Source organism: Saccopteryx leptura, chromosome 6 (genome assembly GCF_036850995.1).
Source record: "Saccopteryx leptura isolate mSacLep1 chromosome 6, mSacLep1_pri_phased_curated, whole genome shotgun sequence".
Classification (NCBI taxonomy): domain Eukaryota; kingdom Metazoa; phylum Chordata; class Mammalia; order Chiroptera; family Emballonuridae; genus Saccopteryx; species Saccopteryx leptura.
Window position 1 is genome coordinate 36,052,237 of NC_089508.1, and position 18,591 is coordinate 36,070,827.

The following is an 18,591-nucleotide window of genomic DNA, read 5'->3' on the forward strand; positions in this document are numbered from 1 at the left end:
CATTGTGCTAAACACGTTCTCTATGTAATCTCCTCCTGAGGACCCTATGATCAAGAGCTGGTTGCTGCCCTGGCCCAGTAGCTCAGCTGGTTAAAGCATCGTCCCGATATGCCAAGGTTGCGGGTTCAATCCCTGGTCAGGGCACATATAAGCATCAACCAGAGTGCAAAAATGAGTAAAACAACAAATTGAGGCTTCTCTCTTTCTCTTTCTTTCTTTCTCTACCCCCACCCCTGTCCTCTCTCTAAAATCAATAATTTAATTATTTTTTTAAAAAACTATTTGTTCACTTAACCCAGGACTGGCCAGTGAGGTAAGAGAAATTCATTCCCCAACACCAGCAGATTTAGGATGGAATAAAAAGGTATCATCCAGCCTGACCTGTGGTGGCGCAGTGGATAAAGATAAAGCATTGACCTGATATGCCAAGGTCACCAGTTTGAAACCCTGGGCTTGCTGGGTCAAGGCCTGTTAACCGCTCAGCTGCCGGTTTGGAAGAATGCAGCTCCCTGGCCCCTCGCGGCCCTCTCGGTGCTCAGATGGGAGCCCTTCTGAGAAAAGCAGTGGGTACCCAGCTGGGGCCAGGCCAGGGGTACGAGTGGGGGACATATGAGAAGCAAGCACTATGAGTTGTAGCTTCCTGCTTCTACTATCCCCTTTCTCTCTCTTTCTCTCTAATTTCAATAAATAAAATCTTTAAAAAGAAAAGAAAGGCGCCATCTCGCAGGCCCTCATGGAAATGCCCTTCAGCACTTTTCCCTGTTGCTAGTAACACCTTGCTCAAAACAAATTCCTACAATATGGAGCAACCTCAGAAAGAAGGCAAAATGGAGTCACCCAGGAATCCAAAACTCACCCGTATATGTCTCCAACAAACCACTTAAGTGACCGCATAAGATAACCCAGGACAAAGGTCAGCCATCATGGTCCCTTTTTTGTCCCCCTAGTTGAGATGTATGAAGGCTTCCAGTCTCCCTGGGAGCGGGCTGTGATGTGGAGGTAGCCAGGGCTTACCTGTACCCTGACTGATCGGAGACCAGTTCAATAAAGGGCATTCCTTAAAGAAAGAAAGAAAGAAGATGACCGGGAACAAGCACAAGGCTGTTTCTCCACCTGTACGCTCCCACAGTGGGGACACTAATCTGGCGGTGGCTCAGGGAGGGCAGGCATCCTGTTTTCTGTGAGTGTCCTGTTTGGCAGCTGTGGAAACACATGCCAGGAGAAGCTGAATGAAGCACACAGGATGAATGGTATTTTCCAAGCGCTCGTGATGATGGGAGTAAAAGACATCCCCAGTGGAGGCCCAGAAACAGGTTTGGGAACGAGAGCCAACCTGTCCGTTTCTCATCTGCTGTCTGAAAGCCGCAGAATCGGGGTTGAGATGACTTCCTGTCTGAAATAGGACTTCTGACACTTACTCGTATTTATTGGCAGGATACAACACACGCCAGGTGCTGAGGACACAGCAATGACTGAGACAAATCCTTGCTATCATGGAGCTGACACTCCAGTTGGGAGGAAGGCCACAAAAAGTAGACAAGTAGCTCAGAGTGTGACTGGGGTTGGGGGCTTTGTTAGGTAGGGAGGTCTGGAAAGGCTCTGAGGTGACTCTTCAGCAAAGAGAGAGAGAGAGAGAGAGAGAGACCTGTATGATGGAAGCAGCAGACATGGAAGCTCTAGGGAAAGAGCCTTTCAACCGTCTCCTCCTTACCCCCCCTCCCCGCCACCCGCCTGCACACCGGATACACCCTAGACCTCATCGCCACCAGTAAGGGCAGGTTCCCACCCAAAATATCTTGCTTTTAAGCAGGGGTCCCCAAACTTTTTTCACAGGGGGCCAGTTCACTGTCCCTCAGACCGTTGGAGGGCAGGACTATAAAAAAAACTATGGACAAATCCCTATGCACACTGCACATATCTTATTTTAAAGTAAAAAAACGAGAACAAATACAATATTTAAAATAAAAAACAAGTAAATTTAAATCAACAAATTGACCAGTATTTCAATGGGTACTATGCCCCTCTCACTGACCACCAATGAAAGAGGTGCCCCTTCCAGAAGTGCGGTGGGGGCCGGATAAATGGCCTCAGGGGGCCGCATGCGGCCCACGGGCTGTAGCTTGGGGACCCCTGCTTTTAAGCATCCTACTCTTTGCAACCACTGAAGAGCTCAGTATAAAAAAATTACAATCCACACTGAAAAAATAAAACACAAGGGAGTCCTAAGATGGAACCAATTGGTACTCTAAGAGCTAGAAATAAAAGAAAAATCTAAAAATATGTTTTAAGTATTAAGTGAAAATAAAATATACAACATTAAAATTTAAAACCCAATTGATCAATTAAACAGAAAATTAAAGATAGCTAAAAATAAAATTAGTGAAATGGGAAAAAACAGAAGAGGAAATCATCCAGAGATAGAACATATTAAGAGACATAGAGGTTCACAGAATTCCATAAAAAGAGAAAGGAAAGAATGGGGAAGAGGAAATTTTCAAAGACAGAATGCCTATGAATTTTCCAGAACTGAAGACAGGTTCATCTTCAGATTGAAGGCACACCCAAATTAAATTTTAAAAAAGGTCACATTTAGTCACATGCATTGTATAAATGCAGAACACTAAAGACAAATATATATATCTTAAAGGATTATAAGGGAAAACATGAACAATTATATGCCAATGAATTAGATAATTTAGATGAAATAGATAAATTCCTAGAATGACACAAACTAATGATTGACTAAAGAAGAAATGGAAAATCTGAAGAGACCTGTTAACATAAGGAAACTGAATTAATAATTTTAAAACTTCCAGTAAAAAAAAGTTCATGACTAGATGGGTTCACTAGTGAATTCTACCACGTATTTAAAGATAAATTAATATCAATTCTTCAGAAATTCTTCCCAATAGAAGAGTAAAGAACACTTCACTTCTCATTTCTATGAGACCATATTACCCTGATATCAACATCATACAAGACAACACAAGAAAAAAAAAAGCTACAGCCCAATATTCTTTATAAATATAGCTGTGAAAATCCTCAACAAAATATTTACAAAGAGCCTGACCAGGTAGTGGCGCAATGGATAGAGCATCGGACTGGGATGCGGAAGACGGAGGTTTGAGAGCCTGAGGTCGCCAGCTTGAGTGCGGGCTCATCTGGTTTGAGCAAAGCTCACCAGCTTGGACCCAAGGTCGCTGGCTTGAGCAAGGGGTTACTCGGTCTGCTGAAGGCCCGCGGTCAAGGCACATATGAGAAAGCAATCAATGAACAACTAAGGTGTCGCAACAAAAAACTAATGATTGATGCTTCTCATCTCTCTCCATTCCTGTCTGTCTGTCCATGTCTATCCCTCTCTCTGTCTCTGTAAAAAAATAAAAATAAAAATTACAAAGTGAGTATATACTATGACCAGGAGGATTTATCCCAGAAATACAACACTGGGTTAACATCTGAAAATCAATTAATATAATTTCTAGATTATTATTAAAGTGCAGCCCTGGCTGGGTAGCTCAGCTGGCTAGAGCATCATCCTGATACACCTACAGGTTGGACCGCCGCTCAAGGCACATACAGGAGCAACCAATGAATGCCTAAATAAATGGAACAACAAATCAATGTTTCTCTCTCTCTCTCTCTCTCCTTTCTCTCTAAAACCGATAAAAAATTAAAAATAATTAATAAAGTACAAACTACCTGATCATTTCACTAGACCAAGAAAAAACATTTGACAAAACCTAGCACCCTTCGTGATAAAAACACCACACAAACTAGGAATAGAAAGGAACATCCCCACCCTTATAAAGAGTATCCATCTATGAAAGCCCACAGGTGGTTTTATATAACAGAAAAAGCAGAGTGCTCTTGCCTTAAGATTAGAAACAGCCTGACCAGGCGGTGGCGCAGTGGATGGAGCGTCGGAATGGGATGCAGAGGACCCAGGTTTGAGAACCTGAGGTCGCCAGCTTGAGCACGGGCTCATCTGGTTTGAGCAAAAGCCTACCAGCTTGAACCCAAAGTTGCTGGGTCCAACAAGGGGTTACTTGGTCTGCTGAAGGCCTGTGGTCAAGGCACATATGAGAAAGCAATCAATGAACAACTAAGGTGTTGCAACGCGCAATGAAAAACTAATGATTGATGCTTCTCATCTCTCTCCGTTCCTGTCTGTCTGTCCCTGTCTATCCCTCTCTCTGACTCACTCTCTGTCTCTGTAAAAAATACATACATAAAAAAAAAAAAGATTAGAAACAAAATAAGGATGTCCCTTCATGATACTTCTGCTCTACATTGTACTGGAGTTCTAGTCAGGGCAATTAGACAGAAAAAAGACATTTAGAATGAAAAGGAAAAAGTAAAATTATCTTTCTTCATAGATGACATGATCATATATATATATATAGAAAATCCTACGGTATCCACTGCAAGCTATTAGAACTCACAGCAAGATGGCACGAGACAATGCAAAAAAAAAAAAAAATCAGGTCTATTTCTATGCACTACCAGTGACCAATCCAAAAGTAAAAGTAAGAAATAAAACAGTCCCATTTATAATAGCAAAACATAAAATACTTCAGAATATATTTAACAGAAGAAGCACAAGATGTACTAGAAACCACAAAACACTGTTAAAAGAAATTAAAAACATAACCTGACCTGACCTGTGGTGGTGCAGTGGATAGAGCTTTGACCTGGGATGCTAAGGTCCCCGGTTAAAAATCCTGAAGTCGCTGGCTTGAGCACAGGGCCATCAGCATGATCCCATGGTCCCTGGCTTGAGCCCAAACAAAGGACACTGGCTTGGCTTAAGTACGCTCCGCACCCTGCCTCCCCCCCACCTAAAGTGATGCAACTGCCTGACCTGTGGTGGCAGTGGATAAAGCATTGACCTGGAACACTGAGGTTGCTGATTCAAGCCCCTCCACCACTTGCCTGGTCAAGGCACATGCAAGAAGCAACTTCGAGGAGATGCTTCTGCTTCTCTCCACTGTCTTTTTTCTTTCTCTCTAAAAATCAATAAAATCTCTAAAGTGACACAACTAAAGTTGATGCTTCTTATCTCTCTCCCTTTCTGTCTCTCTCTCTCTCTCAAAAAAGAAAAAAAAAAAAGAATTAAAGACCTGAATAAATGGAAGGACATTTCATCTTCATACATCAGGACACTTAACAGTCTTAAATTTGGCAATACTTGCCAAACTGACCTACAGACTCAATCAAATTCCAGGTGGCATTTTTATAGAAATTGAGAGGCTAATCCTAAAATCTATATGGAAAAGCAAGAAACTGAGAATAGGCAAAACGATCTAGGAAAAAGAACAGAGTTGGAAGACTCACAACTCCCAATTTCAAAACTGACTGCAAAGCTATAGTTATCAAGACTATGTTGTACTGGCATAAAAATAGACATAGATTAATGGAATAGAATTGAGAGCACAGAAATAAAATCTCACTTTTTAAAAAATATTTTATTTATTGATTTTTAGAGAGAGGGGGAAGAGAGAGAGAGAGAGAGAGAGAGAGAGAGAGAGAGAGAGAAGGGGAGGAGCAGGAAGCGTTAACTCCCATATGTGCCTTGACCAGGCAAGCCCAAGGTTTCGAACCGGCAACCTCAGTGTTCCAGGTCGACGCTTTATCCCACTGCGCCACAGGTCAGGCCGTAAAAATCTCACTTTTTAAAGGGTTGGGGTTTTTTTTATTCATTTTTTAAAGAGAGAGAAGGGAGGAGGAGCAGGAAGCATCAATTCCCATATGTGCCTTGATCAGGCAAGCCCAGGGTTTCTAACTGGTGACCTCAGTGTTCCAGGTAGACGCTTTATCCACTCCGCCACCACGGGTCAGGCAAAATCTCACATTGATAGTCTACTGATTTTCATCAAGAGTAGCAAGACAATTCAACAGGAAAAGAATAGTCTTTCCTACAAATGGTGCTAAAACAACTGGATGTTTACATGCAAAAGAAAGAATGTGGATATTTAGTTCATACCATATAGAAAAGTTAAGTCAAAATGAGTCATAGAATTCTGGCCATTAGCTCAGCTGGTTAGAGCATTGTTCCACACCAAGGCTGCAGATGAGATCCCCAGTCAGGGCACATACAGGAAGCAGCCAATGAGTGCTCAACTAAGTAGAACAACAAATGATTGCTTCTCTCTCTCTCTCCCCCCCCCCCACTTCCTCTCTGTCTCTCTGAAATCACCAGGCAATAAATAAAAAATATTAAAACAAATTTTTAAAAATTTTAATATGCAAAAAAGAAAGAATCATAGATCTAAACATAAAGCTAAAACTATAAAACTCTTAGAAGAAAACACAGGAGTAAATCTTTGTAAATTTGGGTGAGAAATGGTTTCTTGGCTACGATACCAAAAACACAAGCAACAACAATACACACACACACACACACACACACACACACACAATAAATAAGACTTCATCAAAATTTAAAACTTGTTTCAAAGAGCATTCTCAAGAAAATGAAGATATTAGACTTATTGTGATCATTTTGCAGTGTATACAAATATTGAATCATCTTGTTGTATACCTAAAATTAATATACAGTATAGTCCCCCCTTATCCAAGGGGGATATAGTCCAAGACCCCTTATGGATGCCTGAAACCATGGACAGCACTGAACCCTATATATGCTATGCTTTTTCCTATACTTATATAGTTACAATAATGTTTATAAATTAGGAAAAGTACGAGATTAACAACAAGTAATAATAGATTAAAACAATATACTGCATGCAATACAAAGTTATGTGAATGTGGTCTTTCTCAAAATATCTTTTTGTACTGTACTCACCTTTTTGCTTAAAAGAAGCACATTATGGCTTCTCTTTGGCGGTTCCTTAAAAAGTTAAACATAGTAACAAGTCAGCGAGAAAAGTACAGATTATTCAATAACTAGTACTGGAAAAATTGGCCATTCCTCTGGAAAAAAACATAAAATCAGTTCCATCTTGCAAGGCTGAATAGTGCTCACCCTTGGCTGAACATAAAATCACCTGGGACGTTGCACAACCATGCCTGGATCCCACCCCAAGATATTTTTATTTTATTGGTCTGACCTGAGGTGAGACCCAGACATCAGCACTTTTTTTTTAAAAGCTCTTCATGAGGTTTAATGTGTAGCCAGGGTTGAGAACCAGTGTCATATAAAAATATACATTCCAGGTGATTTAAAATGTAAGTATGGGAAACAAAACTTAAATTTAAATGTTTAAACAAAACATATTAAAATATATTTATAAAACTGGACTAGGAAAGGATTTCTTGAACAAGACACAGAAAATACAAACAAAAGATTAGTAAATCTGACATTAAAATTCAAATGTCCTTATGAAAAATGACATTAATAGAGTCAAGATGATCCAGAGCTTTATATTTTCTTAACTCCTAAAAATCAACAATAAAGACAATGGCAATTAAAACCGAAAAAGTACACAAGAACCTCTAACATGGTGCAGGGTGGGGAGAAAGTGAGCTAGGGAACAGGGAACTACACTGGATTCCCTCTTGGGGTTTGAATCATGTGACTATATTATCACCTAGTCTAAAAATTTTTTTTAATTTGAAGGGCAAAGATTTACAGAATAAGAAACATGATTGGTCAATAAGTATGAAAAGAGCCCATCCATTCCTGTAATCAAAGTGCTCATTTTAAGAACCAGTTTTTATAAAAAAAAAATTTTTTTAATTCAGTGAGAGGAGGGGAGGAGAGAGACTCCTGTATGCGCCCTGAACAGGATCCACCTGGCATGCCCACTAGGGGGCGATGCTCTGCCCATCTAGGGTGTTGCTCCATTGCTCAGCACCCCAGCATTTAGCACCTGAGGTGGAGGCCATGGAGCCATCCTCAGTGTCTGGGCCAACTCGCTCCAATTAAGCCATGGCTGCAGGAGGAGAAAAGAGAGAAAGAAAGAGAAGTGAGAGAAGGAGGGGTGGAGAAGCAGATGGGTGCTTCTCCTGTGTGCCCTGGCCAGGAATCGAACCTGGGACACCCACACCCCGTGCCGATGCTCCAGCACTGAGCAAAACAGCCAGGGCTTACATAATTTTTAAATACCATTTTATATCTACTAGATTAAAAGATACAACCCAAATGTTAGTGAAATAGGAGCTCCCATATTTCTGGTACGAATATAAATTGGTTACAAATCATTTAGGGGCATTATTTGGTCAGCAGTATCTGAAAAAGCACAACCTGTAACCCAGGAATCCCACTGCTGACATACACAGCAGAGAAGATTGGCAAGTGGATGTTCAAATATAGTATTATTTATAGTGGTATGAAAATGGAAACAACCTAACTATCCATTTATAAGGGAGCCGTGATGTAATTATACAGCACACACCAATAGTTAAATAAGTAACCGTGATTTAAATATATCAACATGGGTAAATCCAGACAATATTGTTGGATAGAAAACGCAAGTTCAAGAAGAACGCATTCAACATAAGATATGTGGAAATTAAAACATGATATGTCAGATCCTGTCATCAGCATTGCAGAGGAGAGGCAGCCAAGATGGCGGAATGCTGAAGGAGAAGCCAGTTTGTGCAGAGAGAAGGAGATGGGGAACAGAAGTGAAGAAGGCTGGTGAGCTAGAAACCTTTGATTCTAGGAATACTTGGATGAGTCAGTGGCTTTGGGAGCCCTGAATGAAAAGGGAAGTGTTTTCCCACTGTGTCTATTTCTTGCCTGCCGGGTGCAGGATTAAAGGTAATGGCCCATCAGTTCTTGGCTCTGTTGTTTCACTACCATCTGTCTGAATCAAATGCAAACCTGCATGGGCCAGGCAGCTGTGATGGTGGCTGTGGCTACTAGCTTTACACTTGGTCATAGTGGTGAACTCACATGCAATATTATCACAACAAAAACATTTTAACTGAATTTTCTCCTGTCTGCCTATGTTGAAAGTGGACTTGAAGTGTATGGGTAAAATAAGCTATTTGGGAATATAGCACACTCGTCTTGTTTGTGGTAGAAAGCAGTTTCCTTTCATAGCATGTAGTTGTGTTCACATGGCTAAACTCCACCTTGTGTCTGTCTGGGTGGCAGCGTTGTGTTCCAACCTCCTGGGAGGAGCTCCTGGCCAGGGGTAGGACCCAGGGCTGCACTGAATCAGATGCGGTGCTTCTTAGAGGGGCTGAGCCAGGAACCCAGAAGGAGAGGGTATAAAGACTTGTCCTGGGAGGCAGAGCTGAGTTTGTTATTGGATCCAAGAGTTGGCAGCAGTGGCAGAAATGAGAGATGGAGACACCGTTAAGAGTTGAAAACAATATCAAAATAAAGCAAGAGTCAAGGAACATGGTGGGAGCTCCTGTGATGAATATTTGGAAAAAAAAAAAACAACACAACATGATATATTCTGCTCACAAAAATTAGGGGTATTTTATCGCTTCATATTCATTTTGAAATATCCCCTAAATCTTGTGAGCAATATATATACATTACAGAATACAGTAAAAAGTATAAAAACATGCATGGGAATGATAAACACCATATTCAAAAGAATGTTCTTCTGGAGAGGGAAGAAAGAGAACAGGATTCAGGAGAAAAAAAAGGAAACTTCAAATGTATGCGACATTCATCTGTATAATAAATGAGAGTACATATGATAGAATGACCATTTGCCAGACCTGCATGGTGGGAAGAAAGGGGCAGGGGCTCCCACACAGGGGCGGGCTGCCGCCCTGGAGACCGAGCAGCCAGCCAGCACTGAGACTGCCCCAAACAGCGTCTCTCAGCAGCATCCAGAACCAGAACAAAGGAACAAAGCTCCTGATGGAAACGGGCCTGGGATTTTTGAAACTGCAGCTCCTCCTTGTCATTTCCTGGCCTCAAGCAGTGCTGTGTGGCACCCAGGCAGGTGCTTAAAATGTAAATGTATTGAAAGCACCCTTGTGTCCATGAGCATTTGCCCTTTAGCATAACTGGCAGTCTACCAGGGTGGAGCCCAATGGGGTGGACCCACCCTGGCCCTCCGGTTAACACAGTAAGACCTTGAGTCGCCACAGAGAGGGCTGTCCAAAAAGGCACATTTTCAAGAGAGTGAGGAGTTTCAAAACAGTCTGAGCTAAGAGCACGCCCTCCAGAGTCACTCAGAAGTCCAACCTCTTCCCCAAGTCTTAGCTGGATGATTCTGGACAGGTGACCAACCTTACCTGTGGTTGGGGGTAACACCAATTTTGCTGCATTGAGAGGATTCGTGATTTTATTACCGAAGTAACATTTTTTAAAACTTTAGTCAAACTGATTGAAAACCTTTTTTGTTTGTTTGTTGTTGTTGTTGTTTTTACAGAGACAGAGAGAGGGATAGACAGACAGGAACGGAGAGATGAGAAGCATCAATCGTTAGTTTTTCGTTGCCTGTTGCAACACCTTAGCTGTTCATTGATTGCTTTCTCATATATGCCTTGACCGCGGGCCTTCAGCAGACCGAGTAACCCCTTGCTCGAGCCAGCGACCTTGGGCTCAAGCCAGTGAACTTTTGCTCCAACCAGATGAGCCTGTGCTCAAGTTGGAGACCTCAGGGTCTCGAACCTGGGTCTTCCGCATCCCAGTCCATCCCAGTCTGACGCTCTATCCACTGCGCCATCGCCTGGTCAGGCTGAAAACCTTTTAAAACTAAGCTATCCACTTCCTAAACAGTGTCAAAGGAACATAATTTAACCTATTCTTGATGACTCGGGGTCACAATTACCAGCAAAGCATCAATTATCTTTCTCTTAATTAAATGTATTGGGGTGACACTGGTCAATAAGATTATATAGCAAGTGTACATTTCTATGATACATGATCTGTGTATTGCATTGTGTGCCCTCCACCCAAAGTCAAGTCATCTTCCGTCAGTCACCGTATATCTGGCCCCCTTGACCTTCCCTCTGGTAACCACCACACTGTTGTTTGTCTCTATGAGTTTCAGTTCTGTATCCCACATGTGAGTGAAATCATATGGTTCTTAGCTTTTTCTGACTGTCTTATTTCACGTAGCATAATATTCTCAAGGTCCATCCATGTAGTCACATCAATTATCAAAATGACAACTCCCTACCACAGCTGAGGTATGCTGAACCATTCCCCTAAATAAATGGCTTTTCATAGCCTTTTGTTCTCTGTCCACTCTTACTCTCAACTCTCAGCTGCCCTGTGGTCATTTTTCCTCTCAATGCCAGTCCTGTTACACTCTTCTTTGCTGTTTTCTTTCCATTGTGGGCTTGGAAAGAAAATGACAGCTTATATATGAGTTACACGGTGTCTGAGGGGGCTATGTGGAAAAAATGTAGGAACTTGAGTCCCAGCTGATCTGAGACCTATTTGGCTGTATGCTGATAAATATGGCTGCTGGGCGACCCAAGTCCTAAAGAGGATAGGAGAGATCTTATACGATTTGTTAGACATATTTTGGAATGAACTATATTGAAGACTATAAGCACACCCTACAGCAGGGGTCCCCAAACTATGGCCCGCATGCAGCCCCCTGAGGCCATTTATCCGCCCCCGCCGCACTTCCAGAAGGGGCACCTCTTTCATTGGTGGTCAGTGAAAGGCCCATAGTTCCCATTGAAATACTGTTCAGTTTGTTGATTTAAATTTACTTGTTCTTTATTGTAAATATTGTATTTGTTCCCGTTTTGTTTTTTTACTTTAAAATAAGATATGTGCAGTGTGCATAGGGATTTGTTCATAGTTTTTTTTTATAGTCCGGCCCTCCAACGGTCTGAGGGACAGTGAACTGGCCCCCTGTGTAAAAAGTTTGGGGACCCCTGCCCTACAGTCTGCTTGGGGGCAAAATGCAGCAAGCCTGGGGAGACTGGTCAGTGGCCCCAGGCATCCCGTCAGGTTTCCAAGGCTGGGGGAATCAGGTTGGCCTGCCCTTCTGCCCGAGCAGCTGACCACAGGTTACCCTCTTCGAATCTTAGATCCTGGCCTCTTTCAGACAGGAATAGGTCATTTGCAAAGAGCATGAAAATTTCTTTAATTTCTAAGGTTTCATCACACAAGTAGGGTTTTACTTATTCAACAAATATTTATTGGAATCCAGCAAGCACAGGGGATGTAGCAATGTGCAGGATAGAGAAAGGCTCTTTGAATACCGGTTCCCTTTTCCTTTCAACAAACACTTGTCATCATCTATTGCTCAAGAAGCTCTGGTTTACACACACACACAGTCTCACAGCCTGAGTAGTAAAGGATATGAGTTTTTAAGAGCTTCTAGCATCTGTAGAACCCATCTCTCCTCTTGGTATCCTCTTATCACTGTAAAACTGACCTCCCTCATCTTGCATCCTCCCTCATTCTCAACCAGACTCCAGCAACACTCAGAACAACTTTCTAGGGCTCTAACTGGTGTTTCCCAAAGGCTCCGTGCACAGCCACCATTGACTGCATCTACTGAAGCACTGTCCGGGTCCTGTGTTCAGCCTCAGAGTCAGCTCAACACCAAACAGAGTTTGAGTCCTTAAAAATCCATTCCTTGAGCTTAAACCAAGGCTCCCTCACCAGAAGCCTGCAAGGCCTACAAAAAGCCCCTCTCTCCCTTAGCTTGCATTCTCAGATGGCAACAGCCCACAGGAGCTGGGCTTGATCCCCACCACTGCCTTCCTCCCTCTAACTTCATGGAGCAAAAGCTGAACTAGTTGAGATCACCAAGCCCGACATTCCTCTGAGGACGGGACCCCAACACAAGCTCAGCACACCCTGACTGCATTGCTACTGTTCTGGATGCTTTGTGGGAATGAAGATGAGTCAAGTAGAGTTTCTGCCCTTGGAGAGTGTCTAACTGAGATACGGAGAACACAGCAGAGACCCAGTTGAGAAGGCCAGGCTTTCTCCCAGAGAGGCTGACAGCATCTCTAGACACACCTCCTTACAATCATAGGTTAAGTGACCCTGCCCAATTTTCTCTGGCCTGTGACAAAAATGCCTGGGGCTGTTCAGGGCCCCCTCTGCAACTTCCTCTGAGGCCAGATTATATCTAGCTTTCACTGGTCTCCAGGCACCAACTGGCAGGCCCAGAAAGTTCCTTCACCACAGGGCTTGCCTGGCTGGCCACGTGTGAAGCAGGGCCCTCCAGAGGAGTGGTCTGGCTGATGACCACTTCCCTGGGCCCCACCCTTCACCAACTTCCGGAGCCTGGGTTGGGCCCCCAGGAAACCGCTCACCACAGCTTTTGACATCAGCCTGTTAGATGGGCCCCTCCCCCTTGAGGTCCGTGGTTCCAGCTGAGAGGCAGAGACTCCTCAGGCTGGCTGGTGGCAGGACTGGACGCAGTCCTTTTCCCCTCCACCCCGGTCCACACAGAGCTGAGAGTAGTCGGAGTCCAGCTAGACCCTGAGATCTCATGCTGTCTTGTCCATCCCATTACTCTAAATTCTGGTCCAGGTAGACCTTTCTTTAAACTTTTTCCACGCTGCATCTGAGCCTCCATCAGAATCCTCTAGCCACCTCCACAGGCTCCCTAGAACAGCTCTGCAGGTCATCTGACCAGCTCTCCCCTGCCCCTCCCTCACTTTCCAACCCCTTCCCCCACCACCTCCCCAGCAAACCTATCTAAAGGACGTTGGGGGAGGGGTGGATAGCCTTCCCACCTCCCAGTGTGAGGCAGACTAGAGACGCCAGACTCAGGTGTGATTCATCACAGCTGGTTGAAAACAGGGACTACCAGAGCAAGGAAGGGTCAGGGCCGCCCCCAGCCGAGCCAGTCACAGGGGACGCAGCACACATCTGCGAGTCCCACGTTTTCAGCAATCAGGAACTTGTGATCGTGCAGAAAATCCTCACTAAATAGAAAGTGTGCACTAACTCGAATTTCTTTTTCTTTTTTTCCTTTTTTCTTTTTTCAAGAGACAGAAGAAAAGGGGGAGAGAGAGAGATAGAAACATCTATCCAGTCCTGTATGTGCCTGACCAGGAACTGAACCTGCAACCTTTCCGTATCGGGCCTACACTAACCAACTCAGCTATCTGGCCAGAGCATAACTAGGATTTTACTATATTTCCCATTCCTGCCTAATAAATGAAATTAACTTTTCATCTATAGTCCCTAGCATTAAATATTTTAGGCAACCCCTGCAGAATTTGGTTGGAAAAATAGCAAGACTCTCATTTATCAAACACCTGTTAAGGGCGTTGCTAAGCACTTAACATACATCATCTCATTGTTCATTCTCATAATCCCATACGGTAAGTATGAGTAAACCCATTTTACGTGTGAGAAGCACAGGCACAACAGTTTGTGCACCTCAGGGCTACTAGGTTGTCAAGCTGGAATCTGAACCCAGGCGCATCCAATTCTGCAGTGTGGTGCTTGAACAGGGTTTCAAGAAAAAGAAATCGGAAATGAAGGGAACTTAAGCATTCTCTCAAACATCCTTTCCTCTGGCCACTTCCCAGACCACACCACCTAAAACATCACCTCACCTTTCCCATCGTTTACATCCACCTTCTCTATGGCATTTTTCTGCCTATCACTGAAATACTTTCTATTTCAGTTATTTATCTTGTTCATTGTCAGCTTCCCCCACTAGAAGTCAACTCCATAGGTCAATGATTAATGTATATTTTTGTTCACTGCCATGTCCCTGCGTCTAGCATTCATTTATAGTAGGTGCCAAATAAGTAACTCCTGAATGAATGAATGAATGAATGAATGGATGGATGCTTTAGATGAGAAATAAGAAGCCTAAGTATAGAAAGAAAAAGAGAATGATCAATCTATTCAGGAGAAGAAGGGGGATGAGAAAAGATAGAGAATCTGGCCAGGGGCAAGTTGGAGGCCCCAAGAGGAGCAGCGAGAGAGGAAATGCGGCTGCCAGGTCCTCTGCAGCTCCAACAGAACCCTCCTGCTGTCAGAGTGACTGCCAGCTTTCAGGGCCCCAGCCTGAGGGCTTCTGCTGGGGAGGGCCGGCCTGGAACAAAGGCCTATGGACCTGCAGCTGGCTAGAGAGGCGGGACAGAGCAGCCTGGGCCAGAGGGGCAGCCTGGGATGGGGGAGGGGGCAACTGAGCTGAAAACAGCCCTCAGTGCAGCTGCAAAAGCAACACACTCCCAAAGCCCAGCGTCCCCTCAACCCCCAACATAACAGAAAAGAGCTAGATGGCTCCACAGTGAACCCTCCTAGGTCAGCTCCAGTCTGGGCTTCTAGCAACTAACTACCCAGGCATGGAGCCAGAGCCTTCACAAGGTTCTACCGGGGGTGGAGGTAAAGGGGCAAGCCATACACTGGAACGCAGTCCTTTCCCCTCCAACCCTGGTCATCCCCCAGGCCGTGGCCTTTGGCCTCCCCCAGTGTAAACACAGTGACCCTGGGATTTGGTTAGGCAAATGTTTACTCTGGAGCTGAGATACTACAGGCCAGGGGTGCAAACTTTCACCATCGGCTCCTGGTATCTATCCTTCCTAGTGGCACATGTGGGACAAACCCAGGAAATTATAAAGCTCTAGAGGGCCCCTTCTAGCTACAGCTGAGCCCTTTATTTTGTACGGGAGTTTATAGAGCACTTTCCACATGTGACTTCATCAGATCCTCACTTCAGCCTCTATAAGGAAAAGTGGGCAAGTACCCTGCTTTACTCATGTGGAAACTGAGTCAGAAAAGACATGTGACTTCCCCAGTCAAGTGGGCAAAAGCATTAAATTAGACAGAGTGAGGAAATCTGAGTGCTGGTCCCTATTCGGCCAACAGTGACCAGGCTCAAAACACCTCCCATCTCTGGGCTCTGCTGCCTCCATGGAAATGGAATAGGCTAATCTGAAGTGCCTTCTAACCCAAGCGACTCTACCAATTTTTGATGCCATGCACTCGAGCCAGGACTAAAACTCGGGCAAAATCCTGTGCTGGACTCCCAAACTCATGCTCTTTCCACTCTCCTGCTATACCACTTCTAATAAAAGGCAGTAGAAGCCTGGCCTGTGGTGGCTCAGTGGATAAAGCCTTGACTTGGAACACTGAGGCCGCCAGTTCAAAATCCTAGGCTTGCCTGATCAAAGCACATATAGGAGTTGAAGCTTCCTGCTCCTCCCCCCTTCTCTCTCTCTCACTCACTCACTCTCTCTCTCCTCCTTCTGTAAAATATGAATAAAGTTTTTAAAAAATAAATAAAGGCAGTAGAAACTGCCCCCCAGTTCTTACAAAACCCCCCACCCTCTGCTTCTAGGGCTTCGTTTGCCCCCTCTCCAGAACAAGATACCCAGGGAGCCAACGGGTGTCCCACCATCCCCTAAAGGAGTGGGGGCAGCAGAGGCAGAAGTATTATAAAAGCAAGTGGAGAAGGTGGAGATGCAGTGTCCTGGACCAAGGGGCAGGCTGAATCACAGAGAGCAGGGGTACGCCTTCCTTTGGTTCTTACTCCTCAGATTTTCTGCTGGGGATGGTGGAGGTGAGACCAGCCAGCTCACTCAGAATTCCACTCCCAGGCCAGCAGGGGAGGGGTTGGAAAGGCACTTACCGGAAGGGAGCAGGTGATTTGCTCAGCAGAGAGCCCTCTGGGGGCTGTCACTACTCTCCTTGCTTATTATTTCTTGAGCAAGGTCGGTGTGATTAGGGAACATGCTGAGGCAGGGCTGGAGACACGCTGGGAACCCCTAGTCCAAGGCTCCCTGCAGGGTGCTGCAGTCTGGGTCGCCTCCTGGGGGCCCCAGAGCAGGGGACAGGTCCCTTCATCTGCCAACAGTTTAGCAAGTGACCTCAGAGATGAAACTCTAACCTCAGCCACTGACACCCCCCCCCCAAGCCACACCTCTCCAGCCTCCCACCATTACATTTCCCACTCTGTTCTTCCTTTTGTTTTCAAAAACAGCTCCAAAGAGTAAAAGTAGCTACCTAAAAACGTTTTTAAATTTTCAAGTCTGAACGGCTCATCCTAGCTTTCCGAACCAAAGGGCTGAGAATATGGAGCAAGTGAACCAAACTGATTTCAGGAGGGGCGAGGACAAAGCAGACGGTGGCAGGCAGTGTTCTCTGTGATTTCCGCTCCCGGACACCCCACTCATGGCACCTACTCTACTCTCTCCAGGACGTGAGCTGAGGTTCGCAAGGGCCAGCACCGTGTGGCCCAATCCGGAACAGGCTGCCGGAGCCTGTCGGAAACCCAGCACCAGAGGCTCCGGTCCTTCCCAGGAGAGCACGCCCCGCCGGGCCCGCAGTCCAGGGCAAGGACCAGACCCCCGGCGACTGAGCGTGCAGGGGAGCGGGTGGGCACACTCTCGCGGGCCTCCCGGGTTCCAAGCTGAGCCGCTCGGAGCCACCCTGCACGTTCCCTACTTCGGTTTCCGGGGTGGGGGCTGAAGCACAGAAAATGTCTCCTCGCACGAGCCCGCCGCGCTCCAAGCCTAGGCCGGGAGGGTCGCCCTGGGAGGAGCCCCGCAGCCCCGGGCCTGCCTCCGCAGCCCCGCGTCCTCCACCCACCAGCAGCTGGGCGGGGGTCCCGGGAGGGTGGGGACGCCGGAGTGATCCTGGGCGCCGCCACGCCGCCGGCGGCACGGGCAGAGGGACAAGGGGAAGCCGAGGGTCACTCACCGAGCGGTGGCCGCCCGCCGGCTCCGGCTCCGGGTCCGGTTCCGAGTCCGGCACGCACAGCGCGCGAGGCTGCCCAGGTGCCGCGACGCCGCGGGCGCGAGTTTGAAAGTCGCTCTCCGCAGGGGCTGAGGCTGCCGGTCGCTCCCGCCCACTGCCAGCCCCTGGGCGGCCCCGGACGGACGCGGCCCACGGCGAGCGCGGCCCCCGCGGCCCCCAGCCCGCGCCGCTTCCCAGCGCCCGGCAGGAAGTCGGGGCCGAGCCCGGGTGGCGGCGGGAGGGAGGAGAGAGCGAGGGACGGACCCGGAATTTTTCCAGTGGGTGGAGACTCGCGCCGCTGCTGGAATCCAGCAACTGGCGGCTCCCCGGGGGCCCGGGAAAGTTCGCGGAGCTGCGAGCCGGGGGTCAAGGCTGCGGGGGCGGGAGGGGGGCGGGCAGGGCTGATGGTTAGCGTCCGCCAGGTGGGGGGGGGGAGCCCCGAGCCCCAAAGTGTCTGTCCCGCCGCCCCGAGGCAGCCTCGATGCGCCAAGATACAAAGACGCACATGGTGGGGGTCAGTTACGCTGGTGTCACAGACCTGATCGCAACGCCTCCCGAGAGGGCCTCGGACAGCCCAGACATTCCCTACTGCCCAGACAGGAAAGGGGGCTTACACCTGAGTTCCTGGTTGAGATCACACTTAGGGGTCCTGAACCCACCAAAACAGGGTATCTCGGCTCTCTGAGTCAGAAAGGCACATCTTGAATTCCTCACCGAAACTCTGTTCCCGTGACTCTTTACAGATGTAAATCCAAGGCTGTGAGACGCTGACAAGCGATGAAGCTGATTACTTGGAGAGAGTCCACGAAGAGACGGGGGGGGGGGGGGGGGGGGGGGTAAAACCTATAATACAGGACCCCATTTTGTAAAACGAAGACGGAGAATCTGCCTTTGTATCTGTGTGATCACACGGGCATGGAAAGATACGCACCTGAAAGTGGGGCAGGGGACAGCGGCAGGCTGGATTTTAAGCAAGAGCATATATTTAAAAACCGCAAATAGTTCAGCAATAAATGTCCTGGAAAAAAAGA

General features: G+C 46.4%; 1 protein-coding gene across 2 annotated transcripts in view; it reads right to left on the minus strand.

Annotated features, from left to right (window-relative positions):
• Nucleotides 1–18,591, minus strand: part of PLEKHG3 (pleckstrin homology and RhoGEF domain containing G3) — a 77,049-nt gene that overhangs the window by 28,724 nt on the left and 29,734 nt on the right. Inside the window, exon 1 of one of the 2 annotated variants that reach the window (XM_066388040.1) lies at nucleotides 17,525–17,764. The exons of the other annotated variant lie outside the window; for it this stretch is intronic. The gene's annotated coding sequence lies outside the window, so the exon portion shown is untranslated. Of the gene's footprint in view, nucleotides 1–17,524; nucleotides 17,765–18,591 lie in introns of those variants that run through there. 2 annotated transcript variants of the gene reach the window in all.